Source organism: Armigeres subalbatus, chromosome 3 (genome assembly GCF_024139115.2).
Source record: "Armigeres subalbatus isolate Guangzhou_Male chromosome 3, GZ_Asu_2, whole genome shotgun sequence".
Classification (NCBI taxonomy): Eukaryota; Metazoa; Arthropoda; class Insecta; order Diptera; family Culicidae; genus Armigeres; species Armigeres subalbatus.
Genome location: NC_085141.1, coordinates 324,043,929 through 324,061,134, shown reverse-complemented (window position 1 = coordinate 324,061,134; position 17,206 = coordinate 324,043,929). Strand labels below are relative to the sequence as shown.

General features: G+C 37.2%; 1 protein-coding gene and 1 long non-coding RNA gene across 7 annotated transcripts in view; one reads left to right on the top strand and one right to left on the bottom strand.

Moving 5' to 3' along the window:
• Positions 1-15,113, bottom strand: part of LOC134225503 (FHIP family protein AAEL005291) — a 98,446-nt gene extending 83,333 nt beyond the window's left edge. For 3 of the 5 annotated variants that reach the window (XM_062705654.1, XM_062705658.1, XM_062705659.1), the window contains exon 1: positions 14,273-15,113. The gene's annotated coding sequence lies outside the window, so the exon portion shown is untranslated. Of the gene's footprint in view, positions 1-14,268 lie in introns of all 5 variants that reach the window. The other 2 variants (XM_062705655.1, XM_062705657.1) reach the window with 2 other exon arrangements.
• A 613-nt stretch (positions 15,114-15,726) lies between these two features.
• Positions 15,727-16,571, top strand: LOC134221070 (uncharacterized). 2 transcript variants are annotated; one of them, XR_009982193.1, is made up of 3 exons: positions 15,727-15,890; positions 15,955-16,020; positions 16,081-16,571. It is a non-coding gene; the product is annotated as an uncharacterized LOC134221070 (long non-coding RNA). The 2 variants fall into 2 exon arrangements; XR_009982192.1 differs by having other exon boundaries at positions 16,078-16,571.
• Positions 16,572-17,206: the final 635 nt, after the last annotated feature.

Here is a 17,206-nt window from a genome sequence, read left to right as displayed (position 1 = left end):
TAACAGTATCATGGTGGTATCTTTAATCTCGTGCCTAACAAAAAGTGACTTAATTACATTAGAGATTGTACTCAACTTGTTATCAGTTTATGAGGAGTCTTTATCATCTACAATGAGTAACAGAGGGAGATGACTTGCGACGTTTTAAAGAAAAGTTTTACGGATTAACAGTTCTTTATCACAAATTTAATACACTTTATCTGATCATTTGCAATTTGCAACAAAGAGATTCTAATCTGCCCTGTATAAATAGTCCCACACTCTCAGATTACAAGCAGAACGAATACGACACCGTCCCACTACTAAACAATCACACAACCATGTTTATGAAATCCGACACACTTGAACGGCGCTGCACTACAACATTTGATTCGCCTTGTCGATACTGTTGATAAATATTACACCGCCCACACAATCCTCCCAATGATTGTCCGATTCGGTCCTCTTGATGTTCTATCCTCGGCCAAGTGCAGACGCAGTAGTGTCAAACGTAAACACAAACAAAGCACACTAACCCACAGTCCGGCCAAAGTTAAAATAGATCGTTTCTCTCCACCGACGACTGGAAAATGTGTCCAACACACGAATTCAGAAAGTGCACACGACGATTCTTTTGCCTTTCGCTGCCACACTGACTGGCTGACTGCGTTATATAAAATACTATCACCCTGCTGCTGCATTTAGGTGCAAGCGTCGTCGCGTCGTTTGCCAATAGTGCACTCTCTGTAAGTAGCACTCTTGCAGTCTTGCAGTTGAAGCTATACGCTACTCTTCCTGGGCGGTTTTCTCGTTTGCATTTTCCCACTACTTTGTGCAAGTGCAAGTGGTAGGTATTTTGCACTTAATTCAGATTTTTCGTTTTCTACTTCTACGTCTCTTCCAGCCAACTAAAGCAATCAGCTTGAACTTAAAATAAAACAAAATCGAAATTTGCATTCGATGATGCTGCGGTCTCTGCGTCCATTGGTGGGTCGTAGGGGTTTCGAAGGGGAGACAGATTCTAATTGAAAAGATCCGATCGTAAATTAATCATTTGTTTGAGAAACTGCAAAATGAAATTTTACACAATTTCGAGACAACAACAAAAATTGTTGTTGAACAAATTGGCACCGAATCTTTCGATTTCTTCTAATACCGTCGTCGGGGGTGACAATGGGTCAAATGCGGGTGAGAACGGGTCACTGCGATGTGCTTCAGTAAAGGTGTGGGCCAAAGTCCTCTATGTCTGTATTAGTCGAAAAAATAACCAAAACATTGCCACCCACAGTGGGCGGGCGGAGTGAAACGTCACGTCTGTTATAAAAAATGTACTGAGTATGCCAGACGTGACGTCACATTCGGTCGCACTCGGCCATCTTCGGCAGCCCAGCTGAGAGTTTCTCTCTCAAAAGAGCGAAAGCTCGCTGAACAAATACTACTTAAGGGTTTGGGCCACACCTGTAGTAAAGCACATCGGGGTCACTGTTTCAACCACGTAGAATGCTTGTAAAATGAATTGAATGTATCTGAGGGCTAAAAAGTCTAAAATATAAGAAAGCTTTTTGAACGCTCTACGACCTCCAGGCAGCTGGTGTGAGCGATGACTCACTCTCACCCCCCAGATTCATTGTCCCCTCAGATGGAGGTACTGATCAATAGCTTTTGGCAAAACTTAAACCCTGAGGCACTTCCAGTGCAAAAACTGCAAGCAATACTCCATAATTGATCTTCAAAGTGCGTGAACTTATGTAGTTTCTCAAACAAACGAAAAAAAAATTCATACATTCATGAAAAGAAAATCGTATTACGCTACGCCAGAACAAGCATTTTTTTGGGCATGGCAAATGCTGATGGGTCCACCACTTGACTGTGACTTTGCAAATTTATTTTCCGAAGCCAGTTAGGGGGCATCATGCAGTGTCTTAAGCTCGAATCAAGTCAAAAATTAAACACTGAAGATGAACTTACTAATTAGAAATGAGCCTGTCCAGGACTACAGGTCAATAATGCAGACAATGACGGATTTCGCGCCAACTCGACCAGCGCGGTTGGCAGCACCATCTCAGAATCGAATGAAACTTGGTGGGCATAAAGATATGGTATTTCTAGCCACTCTGCATACTTAGTTTTCAAAAATTGTCAAGAGTAACATTTAATGAGGGCCTATTTTTTTCATTGATTCTTTTAAAATCGATGTAACTCTAAAATGCCAAGACTTACAAAAAAGTGTTGTAAGGCGGACTGTCGTGAAATTCCCAGAAGCTTTTTGGAAAAATATCCAAAAAATAAAAAACCGATTTCTACACTGAAAAAAATTAGTTTTATAAATTAAAATCGATATTACAAAAAAAAAACCTCATCTCAGAAATCGATGAAATTTTTTCTGCAGATAGGTATTTCAATTATCTAACTTTTCTGGGAATAATGTTCCTGTGACATATTTAAGGAAAAAAAAGTTTTTCTAACAAAAACTTTTTTTATGTCCATATTGAGAGAAAATTTATTAGCGTGTTTTATGCCTACAGCGCCAAATATAGGTTCAGCAGCCTATCATTAACCAACGACACATTTTGGACGTATACAAATTTGTTTAGGAAGCAATTTAGCATAATCTAACATTAATGTGGACCAACATTTGAAAAGGGTGTATATTTTCCTAGATTTCTTATATCAATGTTACACACAAATGACCAGATCTACAAAATTGTGATGTTTGACTATTGTAAATTTGTCTAAACTGTAAAATCTGAAACATAAAAACGCGTTTCGTTCACCGAGAAAATAAATCAATGAATGTAAAGAATAAAATTGGTATAATTTTTTCGCATTTTTTTCTAATTTTTCTTCAATTTTATTTGTTATTACATTTATTTCTTATTTCTACTTGAATGTTCATTAATTTGTTAATTTACTGAACAACTTGAAAACTTTTGGGTCTTCATCTGAGTTATTTTTTAGCCAGGATTTTATTATGAGCGATTGATATAAAAGAATGAAACTTTTGTGTGCCAGTTATAGTTTTTGCTTTTTTGAAAAGTCCATCAAACTTTTCAGCCATTGTTGAGTATTGCTCATTCGATATATAACAGAAATGTAATTTAGTAATATTTTTGTCGGTTTGTTTTTTTAGTGTTTTTAGTAATATTTTTGTCTGCCCATTCGAAGAGTCTGAAGAGTCTTAATAAGTATTTCCATAATCTTCGGCAAGACTTGCTCGTTTTGCCATTCGTTTGAGAGTGCCACCAATAGCATAGCATCGCGATGTTGCAAAAAAGTGTCATTCTGCTTCTAAGCCATGTTTAGAATTGAAATTACACATACTTGCAAAGTTCCTTTTATTTTTATAATGTGCTGCAGCTCCATCAGACATAAAAGTAAATTTTGTAAAATCGATCGACTGTTTCAAAAAGTCCAATCATTTTGAAATGAAAGCTTTTGGGTCATGGGTCATTACTTCTGATATTATAATAAAGCTTTCGTTTGCGTTTTCTAATTTACCGTTTCTTTTAAAGTAAACTTCAAATGGATGTACTGTTGCCTGGAAATTATTCCAATGATGAGCAGCATTTTGGATAATGAATGAATAATTTTCAGAGAAATCCAACAGTACAAGTATTTCACTTTGACCTAAAGTACTCTTTTTTTCAAAGCAATTATTGTTTTTTTTTGTGAACTTAATTGTTTTTAAGTTATTTCGATACAAAAAGTCAACGGAAATATAAACCCTTTTCAAATGTTGGTCCACATTAAGGTTAGATTATGCTAAATTGATTCCTAAACAAATTTTTATACGTCCAAAATATGTCGTTGGTTTATGATAGGCTGCTTAACCTGTATTTGGCGCTGTAGGCATAAAACACGCTGATAAATTTTCACTCAATATGGACATAAAAAAGTTTTTGTTAGAAAAACTTTTTTTCCTCATATATGTTACAGGAACATTATTCCCAGAAAAGTTAGATAATTGAAATACCTATCTGCAGAAAAAATTTCGTCGATTTTGGAGATGAGTTTTTTTTGTAATATCGATTTTAATTTCTAAAACTATTTTTTTCAGTTTTTCTATGTTTTTATCGGTTTCGGTTTCTACTATCGGTTTTTTATTTTTCTTCTGGGAATTTCACGACAGTCCGCCATACAACACTTTTTTGTAAGTCTTGTCATTTTAGAGTTAAATCGATTTTTTTTTAAATCAATGAAAAAAATTATGCACTCATCAAATGTTACTCTTGACATTTTTTGAAAAACTAAGTATGCAGAGTGGCTTGGAAATACCATATCTTTATGCCCTTCAAGTTTCATTCGATTCTGAGATGGTGCTGCCAGCTCCATAGAAGGGTTGGCGCGAAATTCGTCAAATGATAAACTTACTGTTAGAGTCATGATGCGTATCTGTCACTCACAAAAATCCAATCATATTCATTATGTGTGGCACACAAAAAATTTTGATAATAGATTTCCCACATAACGACTATGTGAATTCACATGACATGTATGTCGAAACACACATAACCCTTATAAACCAATAACCATTATGTGGATTTTCCTATAGCGGCTGGTTATTAACGCACACATAAAATGTATTTGAAAATTTCTTTAGATTTTGCCAATAAAATGTGTGGATCTTGATTAGTGTAGGGTTACGTACGGATAGAGGATTTTTAGAATTATGCTATTTCGTGTTATTAAAACTCAAGGATTTTCTTGATAAATTGAGTGTTATAGTAGTTACCATAGTCGAGAGGAAACTTGTTCTCCCGCCATCCTTGATATGAGTAAGTTTCTTATATTTTCATGAACCAAAGAACTTTTAAAATTTGTTTCATGGATGATCGATCGAATTTATATTTTTAATGTCCATATAATCTTTTTTTTCAAGGTGGTTACAATGGCAGCCGTCCTTTGCTATTAATCTACACTGTACCCCGCCCATATTGACTTCTATGAGCCTCTATTAACACTACAAGTACCGAGCCAAAATTTCTAACGTCAAGTACCAAGCTCGCAAAAAACGTGGAACGGCACCCAGACCTCAGTCGTTTTTCAACCAAATCTCTTGATTTTTTTTCACAGAACAATCTGTGGGATATCAAAAATCGACTACTAAAGACAGATTACATTTTTATGAAACGGACACTGAGAACCAGCCAGATAGTTCCGTTCCACGTTTTTTGCAGTCTGTTTGTGGCCATTCAGCAAGTGGATGCAAGTCGTACCACACTGCTTGTATGCAAAATTATATGGAGCAGGGGAATTGTTTGGATGAATCACAGTTCAGTCATGAAAATCTTAGAATTATTTTATGATTTCAAAGAATTTGCGGAAACTAAAATTCCGAAAAACTCAACCCAGGGTTCTTTCAAAACAAAACCTAAGACGTTTCTAAAAGTATGGTGATTTTAGATGTTCAATGCAAAGATCGTGACGAACGGAGGTTACTGTTTGAATATTGCCAATATGCGCGTGATATACGTTATGGATCCTTTTTTATTTAGCAGAACAGAACAAATTTTGAATGAGTACAATATAATAGCAAACAACCGACAATATTTTATTATAATTGAAATTGTGGAAAGTAGGTACACAATTAGTGCATCATGCTATTCAATTTTGCATTGCTTACAGAATCAAAAATCTAATGAATATTGAAAAATAATTCAACTGTCTAAGACGAGTTTAGTACTTTCCATTTAATTCCACTACGTTTTGTTATCTTTAGGGTCTGTCTCATTTGGAGAATTAAACTGAAATTAAACTTAAAAGTGCCATTTCAATAATTATCAAATAACCCTGCTCGCAGAGCAAGACTACTTTTGACAGATACCGAATCATTTTTCATCGATCTCTTATTGGAATTGCTGGGTGGCACCAGCCATTCTTATGATCGGGTGATTTTTTAATTTTCGGTCTGTCACTTTTAAGTTTAATTCTCCAAATGAGACAAACCCTTGCAGATACGTATTTCGACCTCAACTGTGAGGCCGTCTTCAATGTATCGTACTTAACTCGACTTCGAGTCAAGTACGAGACACTGAAGACGGCCTAACAGTTGAGGTCAAAAAACTTATCTGTAAAAATAACAAAACGTAGTAGAACTAAATGGAAAGTACTAAACTCGTCTTAGACAGATTCTCGTCTTAGACATAAATTTTCTCGACTTCCCTGGACATAAAGGTATCATCGTGTAACATCGTGTTAGCCCCATCATAAATGAATGCAAAATTGATAAATTGGCTTAGAAACCTTGCAGTTAATAATTTTAGAAAAGTAGGTACATGCAAAAATATATAATTATCTTCTCTTCTCTCTTCTTCTTTTCTTTCTTCTTCTATCTTTTTTTCTATAAATAAAAATGAGTTTACATTTCCTTTGAGGCAATGTAACTCACGAATAGATGAACCGATTAGTATGATTTATGCACGGTTTGATTCGTTCTTCAATGGGCTGTGTTTATATGTAGAAAAAAAAAGATTTTTCACGGGGATAGTTCAAAAATCAATAATATGCTAAAAGTTGATGAATTGTGAAGAAATTCAAGACGATTTAACATTAACATAAAACGATCTGCAGGGTACGATTTGCTATAAATAGCTTGCATATAGACCACATCACCTTACATTTCCCTCAAGAATTGTTTACCTCAGGCCACTATAGTATCCAATAGTTCCTTTCAGGAGGCATCATTTTATAAGCAGAACCAACCTTTGTAATCAATGTCATCGTAACCTTACGTTTAGTAGCATCACACGAATTCGGAATCCATTCCACCAAAAACTCACTGACTTTTCAGAACCCCCCAAAAACTGAAAACAAATTTCAGAAATTTCGAAAAATGCTAAATTCAAAAACCTTCTATAAGAATTCTCGGAAATCCTGAAGTAATTTTAGAAAATCCTCCATTAATATCAACATCTTGCATGTAACTCTGAGTAAATTCTAAGGGCCGAGGGGTTTCTTCTAGAATTCTGGATAATCTATTATTAGTTCTGATGATCTATTTTCAGTCGATTTTCTAAAAGGATTTCCATTGAAGATTCTGAAGAATTTTTCAAGTGATGCTCCTGAAACCTAGTAGAATTCTGAAAGTAATTCCTGGGAGATATTGTTGAAGTAATTTCCGCAGGATTTCTTTGATATATTCCTGAAAGAATTCCAGGAAACATATGAGAATTCCTGCAGCAATTCCAAAAGTAGTTCCAGGAGGATTTCCATGAGAAGTTTCTTCAGGAATTCCAGTAGGAATATTTGGAGGAAGTCCAGGAGGAACTCTTAGAGAAATTTGAAGAAGAACAGCTGGAGGATTCTCAGGAAGATTTTCAGGATGAATTTCCTAAAATTCTACTTGGTGCTCCTCGAAAAATTCCTCCAGAATTCCATCCAGAAATCCTCCAGAAATTTATTCTTAGTTCCCCCAGGAATTCATTCTGAATTCCTTCAGGAATTCATTCCAAATTCTCCCAATTCCCCCCATTAATTCTGAATTCCAACAGGCGTGAGTTGCTCAAAGATAAGCTTCTGGAGCTCCACGAGGAATTATTGGATCAAATCCGGGATGAATTGTTGGAGGAACTCCAAAAAGGAACTTTAGGAAGAGTTCCTGAAAGAACTTCAGAAGCAATTCCCGAAAGAGCTTCTAAAAATTAAAGGAGAAATATTTGGAAGAAATTCCAGAAGGAAATCCTGGGGAAACTCCAGGAGTAATTTCTGGAGGAACTCAAGGAGTAATTTCTGGAGGAGCCCCAAGAAGAATTTTCGGAAGGATTCCCGTAAGAACTCCAAAAAGATATCCTGGATAAACGCCAGGTAGAATTCCTGGAGGAACTTCAAGAATAATTCCCGAAGGAAAACGAAGAAGAATTTCCGAAGAAACGCTTGGAGGAATCCTTGAAAAAAATCTGAAGGATCTCCAGGAGGAATACCTGCAGGAACTTTAGCAATTCCCGGTGGAACACCAAAAGTAATTTCTGGAATAGCTCCAAGAGGAAATCCTGGAGCAACTCCAGGAGTAATTTCTGGAGGAGCTCAAACAAGAATTTTAACTGAAACTCCAGGAAGGATTCCTGTAGGAATTCCAAAAAGATATCCTGGATAAACTCCATATAGAACCCCTGCATGAACCCCAGGAGGAATTCCTTGGTGAACTCCTGTGCGTTTTCCTGAAAGAACTCCAACAAGGCATTTTTAAAGCAACTCCAGGAGAAATTCCTTGAGGTATTCAGAATGAATTCCGGGGGGGGGGGGATTCAAAATGAATTCCTGGAGTAATCCAGAATGAATTCTTAGTGGAATTCAGAATAAACTCCTGGAGATTTTAAGAAAGAATCCCGGGGGAAATCAGAATGAATTCCTGGGGGAATCTGAATAAATTCCTGGAAAATTTAGAATGAATTCTGGGCGGGATGCAAATTTAATTCCTGGGGGAATTAAGAATCAATTTCTGGGAATTACAGAAAGAATTCGTAAGGGAATTCAGGATGAATTTATGGAGAAGTTCAAAATAAATTCCTGGAGGAACTCAGGATGATTTTCTTGAAAAATTAAGGAATAATTCCTTGAAGAATTCAGGATGAATTCCTTAAAGTATTGAGGATGAATTCCTTGAAGAATTCCAGCATAAATTCTTGGGGGAATTCAAAATGAAATTCCGGGGTAATTTAGAATGAATTACTTGGGGAATTCAGAGGTAATTCCTGGGGGAGTTAAGAATCAATTCCTGGGGAATTCACGGATAAAAATTTCATCCATTTGAATCAAAAATATTCATGTTTGTTCGCAAATAGATAACTATGTTTAAATCAAACATATTTAATTTAAAAACAAAATAAAATTCCTGTATGTATTATGCTACACTAGTGGAGAACCCCTCGCTAGCTCTTACAGATGTAAACAAAAACTAAAAAAACGTAAACAAAACTTGCAAGCTGCACCAAAGCAGCAGCAAAGGAGTGGAACAGGGTTGTTAACGTTAATCAACGATTAACGCCGTTTCGTTAATCCGTTAACGTTAATTTCTGAGCTTGAGCTTGAGCTTGATTGACTGCTCGTAGTTGCTACTCCATTATGACCAGATCAGCTGTTCTTGCACAGGGAACCAACAGATGTTTGCTTGGGACTAGCACACATCTTCAATGTACAAGTACTGGTGATCTCATTTGTTAGGTCATACTGGCGCCTGCCACGTCAGAATGCAAGTCAATGTTGGGAAGGGGGAGGAAATGATGATGCAATCACTCGCCCACTGCAAGCCGAATATACCTCTGCACTTGCCACGAGTTCATGCGGAATTTGTTGGAGTTTCTGGGTTAGGTTGGAGAGGCAGAGGTCCGTCTTGGTTAACGAGCTGCCAATGTGATAGATAGGAGAAGGTAACTGATGGAATTTCTAGTTGGATGTAGGAAACGAGCTCTATAGATCATTTCCAATTCTAGCAGATTACTGCTAGAATACTCAAGTTGAAGGTATAGGAATAGTAATGGAAACGGTATGGAAGTCCATTTCCAGTTCTAGCGATTGCTAGAACATGAGAAATAAAGAGAAAGATACAAAGTAGGAGAATGGAACGGACCTGGGATTGAACCCACGACCTCCTGCGTATGAGGCAGAAGCAGTAGCCATATGACTACCAAGCCCGCTATTAATCCGTTAACGTTAATTTCAACGATTAACGATTTTTACGTTAATTTTGAAAAAACGTTAATCAACGGTAACGTTAACGCTCTCCGTTAATTTAACGTTAACGGCTGCGTTATTTTTTACGTTAATGAGCGGCTATATGCACTGTCACGACCTAATTTTCAAACTATCCCTTTGGCCGACTTTATCGTCTTATAGGTAAAAGAGTTTTTGATACTGATCAACAAAAACTCTTTTACCTATAAAACAATAAAATCTGCCAAAGTGATAGTTTGAAAATTTGAGATTTATCCGTAAGCCCCTTTGATATAAACATAATTGTGGAAACATATGTAAGATCAAACAAAATTTACGTTTTTTATAATAGAACATACTCTAATGGCGTCATTACTCAGCTATTGAATATCATCGCCCAGATAACAGTATATTCGACAAAAAACATTATAGCATTTTATAAGAGACTTGATTGAAATTCATCACATAATGTAAAAGGCACTTGGAAATCATTAAATTTTATCAACGATCCGAAATTTGTTTTCTGAATATAATCATTTCGCTATCACATTATATTACTGACTTGAATTGAAAATACTTTCAGAATGACAATGGATTTTCGCTCGGTGAACTATGATTGATAAAGAAAAAAATCATGCCCCATGTCATGTCCCATGGAAACCACATTCGCCTAGAAACGATTTGATTGTTATTATGCAGGACCTGATGGCAGATGAAAAAACATTAACGAGTAGATTATCGCTGCTCGTTGGCGTTAAATCAACGCATTCCGTTAACGTTAACGTTATAATCCAAGTAACTCAACGCAACGACGTTGACGTTGAACCAACAGAAAATCAACGTCAACGGCGTTAATCGTTGATTAACGTTAACAACCCTGGAGTGGAAGCATATTTTTCCATGCTTCTAAAGTGTTGATGAGGATGATTTTAGGTACAAAATGGTAAGTAAATGAAACATGAACGTGTCTAATGCTACTAGAATATGAATATTGGTAGAATTGATATCGAAATATCATTAGCGGTCGAACCAAAGCAATAATATGTAGGGGAAAAGACGGCTTTGGCAGGTTTTGTTCTATTATTGGCAGGGGTTTTTTTTTTATGAAATTTATGAAATTTATGAAATTTGGCCACAATATTCTTTGATATGCAAAGAATGTTTAGGCCAATTTTGAGCATAATCAGTCATAAAAAAACCCCTGACAATAATAGAACAAAACCTGCCAAAGCCGTCATTTCCCCTATGTTTGCTTTAAACAATCCGCTGATTGAAACAACTGAAAATGTATATTTGATTCAAACATAATTTACGTTTGTTTTGATTGCGACAATATGTTTGTTCATAACCATATTTATGTTTGATGCCAGAACAAACTGAAATTTTGTTTGATTTTACCTTTTTTTCTGCGTGATTCAGGATGAATTCCTAGAGGAATTCAAAATTAATTCCAAGAGGTAATTCAGCATGAATTCCTGTGGGAGTTCATAATGAATTCCTGGGGGAATTCAGAATGAATTGCTGAGGAAATTCAGAATGAATTGCTGAGGAAATTCAGAATGAATTCCTGAGGGAATTCAGAATGAATTCCTGAGGGAATTCAGAATGAATTCCTGAGGAAATTCAGAATGAATTCCTGAGGAAATTCAGAATGAATTCTTGGGGGAATTCAGAATGAATTCTTGGGGGAATTCAGAATGAATTCTTGGGGGAATTCAGAATGAATGCCAAGGGGAATTCAGAATGAATGCCAATGGGAATTCAGAATAAATGCCTGGGGGAGGAAATCAGAATAAATTCCTGGGGAAATTCAAAATGAATTCCTGGGTAAATTCAGAAATAATTCCTGGGGAAATTCAGGATGAATTTTAGTAATTTTTTTGGAGCTACTCCAGGATTCCTTTCTGGAATTTTTTCAAAAAATCTTCTTTGAGAAATTACTCCTGTAGATCCTCCTGTAGTTCTTCCAAATATTTCTCCTCGTTTTTTCAGGAGCTTTTCCAGGGTTTCCTTGTGAAGTATTTTCAGAATTTTTTCTTGAATTTCCTTCAGGAATTCTACCTGGGGTTCATCCAGGAATTCTTGGAATAACTCATGTCGGTTACAACTTTTAATGACAAAGGTGAGAAATAAATTCATTCGGCAGCGATATTTTAAATTTGGGAAAATCCCGGAGGAATTTCATGTGGAAATTAAAAAGGATATGCTTCAGGATGGATTCCTAGAAGAGCTTCAGGAGACATATCTGATCGAACCAAAAAAGGAATCACTGGAAAAGTTCCAGAATGAATTTCTGAAGGAACTCTCAAAACTATCTGGATGGAATTATCGTAGGAACTCCTGGAGAAATTTCTAGTGGAATTCGAGAAGAATTCTTGGAAGGATTTTATGACACATTTGTGGAAGAACTTCAGAGTGAAATTGTGCAGGAGCTGCAGGAGAAACTGCTATAGGCTCCCCAGGTGGAATTTCAAGCTTAACTTTAGGAGATATTCGTGAAGGAATTTATGTAGAAACTCTCTAAGATCTCTTTGTACAGCTTCTTCAGAAAATCCAGACGGCATTCCTGGTTGAATTCTAGGAAGAATTCATATAAGAACTGCAGGAGTAATTTTTGAAAGCGTATCCTAGCGAACGGCTTTCAATCTGTTGATTTTCAAATAATAACTTTTGTTTATCGATTTGATTTTAAATTCCTAAGTTCCCAAATTTGATATATCGTCATCACTTTACCAGTTCGGATTGCAGTTTTCAGCCTGGCCAGCACACTTGCGCCGCGATCCAACTTCGTTCCCCACAGTGACCATAATTTTATAAACTGCACAAATCATCCAAATTCTAATCCCGTTTTCTCAGTATAAGGAAATTATCTATTTTTCTTACTTTTTCAAAAACTGGATTTTAAGAAACACAGATAAAACTAACTATTTATGAAACATAACATAATGTTAATTTTCATTTGGCATAAAATGTTTGATGGTTTCATTTCAAACGGCTTTCATGAAAGCAGTGCGGTACGATTTGTAAACAACATATTGCGACTTGTAAGTGTCGCAAAAAGCGTAGAACGGAATATTCCGGATGGTTCTCAGAGGCCAATGTACAGATTTACTATCTGTAGTCGGTAACTAAATTCTGATATCCTACAGATTGTAACTGGAAAGAATCATGACAATTGGACTAAAAACACCCGTGAAATAATGCGGAAAGTTTCCATTCCACGCTTTTTGCAGGGGTTGGTACTTACAATGTTAATAACTTTTGAAGCAGTTTTCCAGCCGTACAAGAATCATGTCGTCCATTAAGACACTGTTGAACTGGCTCAAAAGACATTATATTTACAATTTTAAAAGATATTCTCTCCCATTATCTCATTCTTAATCATAGAAATTGATCTGTACGATGTCATTCTTGTCTTTATGGTCAGAAGCTATGACGATTGCGTTTGTTGAATTACTTTGATTGCCTAAGTTATTGGTTCTTGTGTTTTTTGTTCTGTGTCAATACTATCAAACTCAACGTAGGTTATGTCTTGTAAAAAGTGGAAACTGTTCGTACATTTAATCCACTTTATTGTCATTCCTTTGTCAAGGTAGTCTAAGACTAATAAATAGCTTATTCAATTCCATACTAACTGTGATTAGTTATGAGTCAGCTATAGGATTCACTTTTCGGTGGCAAAGTAGAGCTTCATCACGCCTATTCCCTAACTATTAGTAAAAATTATCTAGAATGAAACCGTCATAAGATTGTTCATATACCATCATTGTAATGTGCAGTATTTTTTTAGTATTGCTCTTCGAAGTGAGGCATAACAAAATAAAACTGGTACCACGTTCCTAGTTTCTACTCAGTGAATCCAGCAGTCGATTCCCTACGAATGTCTTGAATACTTTGTTTTTCAATAAATGCCTAGCTAGCTAAATGTAAGCGTGGCTACGACTCATCGTCACAGGATCACAGCATCAGAAAAGTATTGCCGAAAAGAAGAGAACTCACATCATTATCACTGATGAAAAAGGGCTCTACCTGACTGCACTAGTGCACTACCATTCAAATCTCCAAGACACGATGTCCGTGCCGTGATGATCACATCACATGCGTTAAATCAGTGCGTCAATGCCAGATATATGACGCGGCACCAAACAAAAATAGTCAACATGTGATACCACCACGACAGGATATGCCTTTCTTTGGTTGCCATCTCAGTGCTAATGGCGCATAAGCCCTCCCATCGCATCACGATCACATATCCGTAGAGGAGGGATATTTGTTCCAACCTAATGAATTGAAACAATGAAAATCTATTCCAGTGAAAATGGTATGCCAATTTTGTGTGTCCTCGAACATGTGTAAGTAATTTGTGACTTGAAAAATTGTTCTTTGAGAATAAATTCAATAATTTTTATTTTATTTTCTGTAGTGTTATAGCTATTATACCTTTGTTGAAACATTCACCAAGTTTTAAAGCATATTTTTGTCTTTATTAGAGAGACTTGCAGCCCTATGCTGGCTCGTTTTATTATTCCTTTACTCCCTTTATTACCGAAAGCCTAGATCTGCCAATGGTCTGCAATCGCCGGACTGTGACCAGTGCATCGCTAAAACCCGACCCCAAATGACACAAGCAAGCGATAATACCTACTATTGCATTCTCCCGCTAGACCTGATGGTGCTCTGTCTGAGTCGACCGACCGAAGCTGAAAACCACAACCTTCCACTCCCTCTTTTTGTATCCACTTGTCTTACACTGAGCACTTGGATTCTCCCCTTCGCAAACGTCGAGCAAATCATATGAACTGATTCGAAACCGAGAGATAGCTGGTCGAAGGTCACGGATTGCACTATATTTGGCTCACGAGGCTAGTTCCATTTTGTGTCGAACTAGAGATTCGGGTATTGAACTAATCCTTACGAACCGCACAGATTGCAACTGGTTTGGCTTAGTAAACTTTCCACAGCACAAAAAACTACGCACTGCTTTTCTACACCACACCTCACTATGATCCTCTTGTTAGAGCCAGCGCAGAAAACCCTTCACGACGGAATGCGGAGTCCGGATTTCACTGGAACGCACCAGACGACCGAGTTTTTTACACAATCAACATTCACGCGAGAGCGGAATCTTTGTGAGTTCATTAGCGAAAACAGGCAAAATTCCTCCTGTGCTGATGCTGGTCACTGTTCGCTGAGAAAACCTGCGGCGGATCGCGAAGGCGACGATGATGATGACGAATAATGAAAAAAGTACAGAGGTAGTGGTACCGATTTCATTGGAAACACTCACTGCGCGGAACGCGAGATTATCTACATCTTGCACTTTGCGGTAGTCCGACGTCGCGATTTCAATTCACGTATTACAGGTACGGTACGAACCACGGCTACGAGGAAAATGTTTTTCTCGACCAAGCGAACGACTGCTTCACTGCTGGTTGGGATTTTTCGCTTTCCTCCTCCTTTTTTCGACTTTTCTTTCATCAGACCAGTGACTGACAGATGGAAGCGATCGCAAAACCGGTTGGGTCCACGGTGGTAAATTTTAGATAGCGGTTTCACCCGTTTTACCACTCATAGAGCAGGGCGATATTATTTTTACATTTAAAACAACCGTTTCCTGAAATCTCTGGTAGAATGAAAAAATGTATACTCCACCAGTAATCTTGATTTCTAATAAGTGTTTCATATGAATGTTAATTGCTTCTGTATTTATTTATAATAATTGCCTTCTCTAAGTTAACTAACGCTCCCAAAATGCATTTAATCAACGGTTGCTCATAAAATTTAATATGTTCCCCTAATTTGATTTCGCTAAATCTAATTTTACAAAATTACATATACATTCAATTAAAATGCAAAACAATTGTTTCGTAATGAGCTTTCCGTTATGGATTATTAGTAAACAAATTTTTCATGTCTTTCTTTTTTAATCTTTTTTTATAATGATTCTTAAATTTCATCATTTTTCTTCATTCTCAAGTTCATTACTTATATGTAGCGGCTGGAGGCACTGCCTCAGATACAATGGAGCCGTATCAGCCCGGCCAAACGGAGACGTCATCCATGCTGTCATAAAACCTATCGGCAAAGGAGGGAATTAGATACAGCGGATTGTCAAAAGCAACTTCGTGATGTGCCAAGCGGATGATTTGCAAAATTCCTAAATATTACTTATTCTAAATATTTCAATTCTAAATTGTTACTCTAAACATCTTAATTCTAAAAGTGAATTTATTCTACCTATATAAATACTTAAATTTGGAACTGTAAGTTACATGCAACTTAACATAAATACATAAAGCTAGAGAATAACACTCAACTACATTGCAGGACACAGTTCATAGTGGAACTAAAACTTAGATCTCTGAAGTGTCTTAGAACATTCTTGAGTAAAAGGTACTTATTATATGCCTACATTAGCGACCATATATTACAGATCGATCTATTTTATAGTAGTTAGTTCAGTCTTAGGTGGTCTGGTTGAGCAGATTGGAATCAGAGTAGATAGGACACCGAACGTGTAAGTGTTACGAAACAATGAAATTTAACCTAACTAATTGCAAAATATACTTATAGTTTAAAGCGTTCCCTCATACAACCAATCGTGTTTGAGTTGCTGAAAACCCGGTGACCGATCCCAAGTTCTGCTCCCCGATAACACAGCTTTAAAACGTTCGTTATGAATGCGTCGAACAGGTCTAGAACGCCAGAGCCTACCGAACAGGGAGACTGCGTACATTGCTCGCGCCCCAATACATATGACAATTTTGTACAATGCGACCAATGCAATAGCTGGTGGCATATGCGCTGCGCGGGTGTAACCGCTTCGATAGCCGAGCGACCATGGACTTGTCAAACTTGCTTGCCTTTGAGCGTGGTTACATCGACCAGTACGTCTCGAATCGCTTTACGATTGCAGCAGCTAGAGGAAGAGCGCGCTATCCAACAACGCGAATGGGAAGCCGAGCGGAAATCTTTACAAATGGAAAGAAATGCATTGCAGGAGAAGTACCATCTATTGGAGCAACAGTTAGAGGAAAATAGAGGAAACAAAAGCAATCGTAGCCGAGTGAGTCATCGATCCAATCAGCAACGTGTAATCCAGTGGGCGGAAAACCATATCTCGGAAGGAGCTGTAGGGGGAACATTGCATGGTGCTGAGGAGCTAATGAACAAGCATGGAATTGAAGAGCAGAACGGTGGCACCCAGCTGACAGTTAATTCTGCCTTCATCGCCAACGAGACAACAGTGGTGCCTCATGTTGCAAAGGAAGACAACACGAAGCAACTACCCTTGCTCCCAAGTACCACAGATTATCGGCTGCCAATCGATGTGAATCCACGGCGCATGTTAGGTGCAATTCCTAAGGCTAATCCGAAGAATCAAGTCTCGTCATACATTGGTTTGAGACCAGGAACAGGTAACCCTATGTCCTTAGAACCCCCCGTACAGTCACAAGGTAAGCCACAAAACAACTTTAATTTAAGTAGAAAACCTTCCATCAAGCCAACTGGCAATTATGAAGACGCGCTTGCAAAGTTAGGATCCATTAGTCTAACCCCAAACTCAAACTGCCCAACA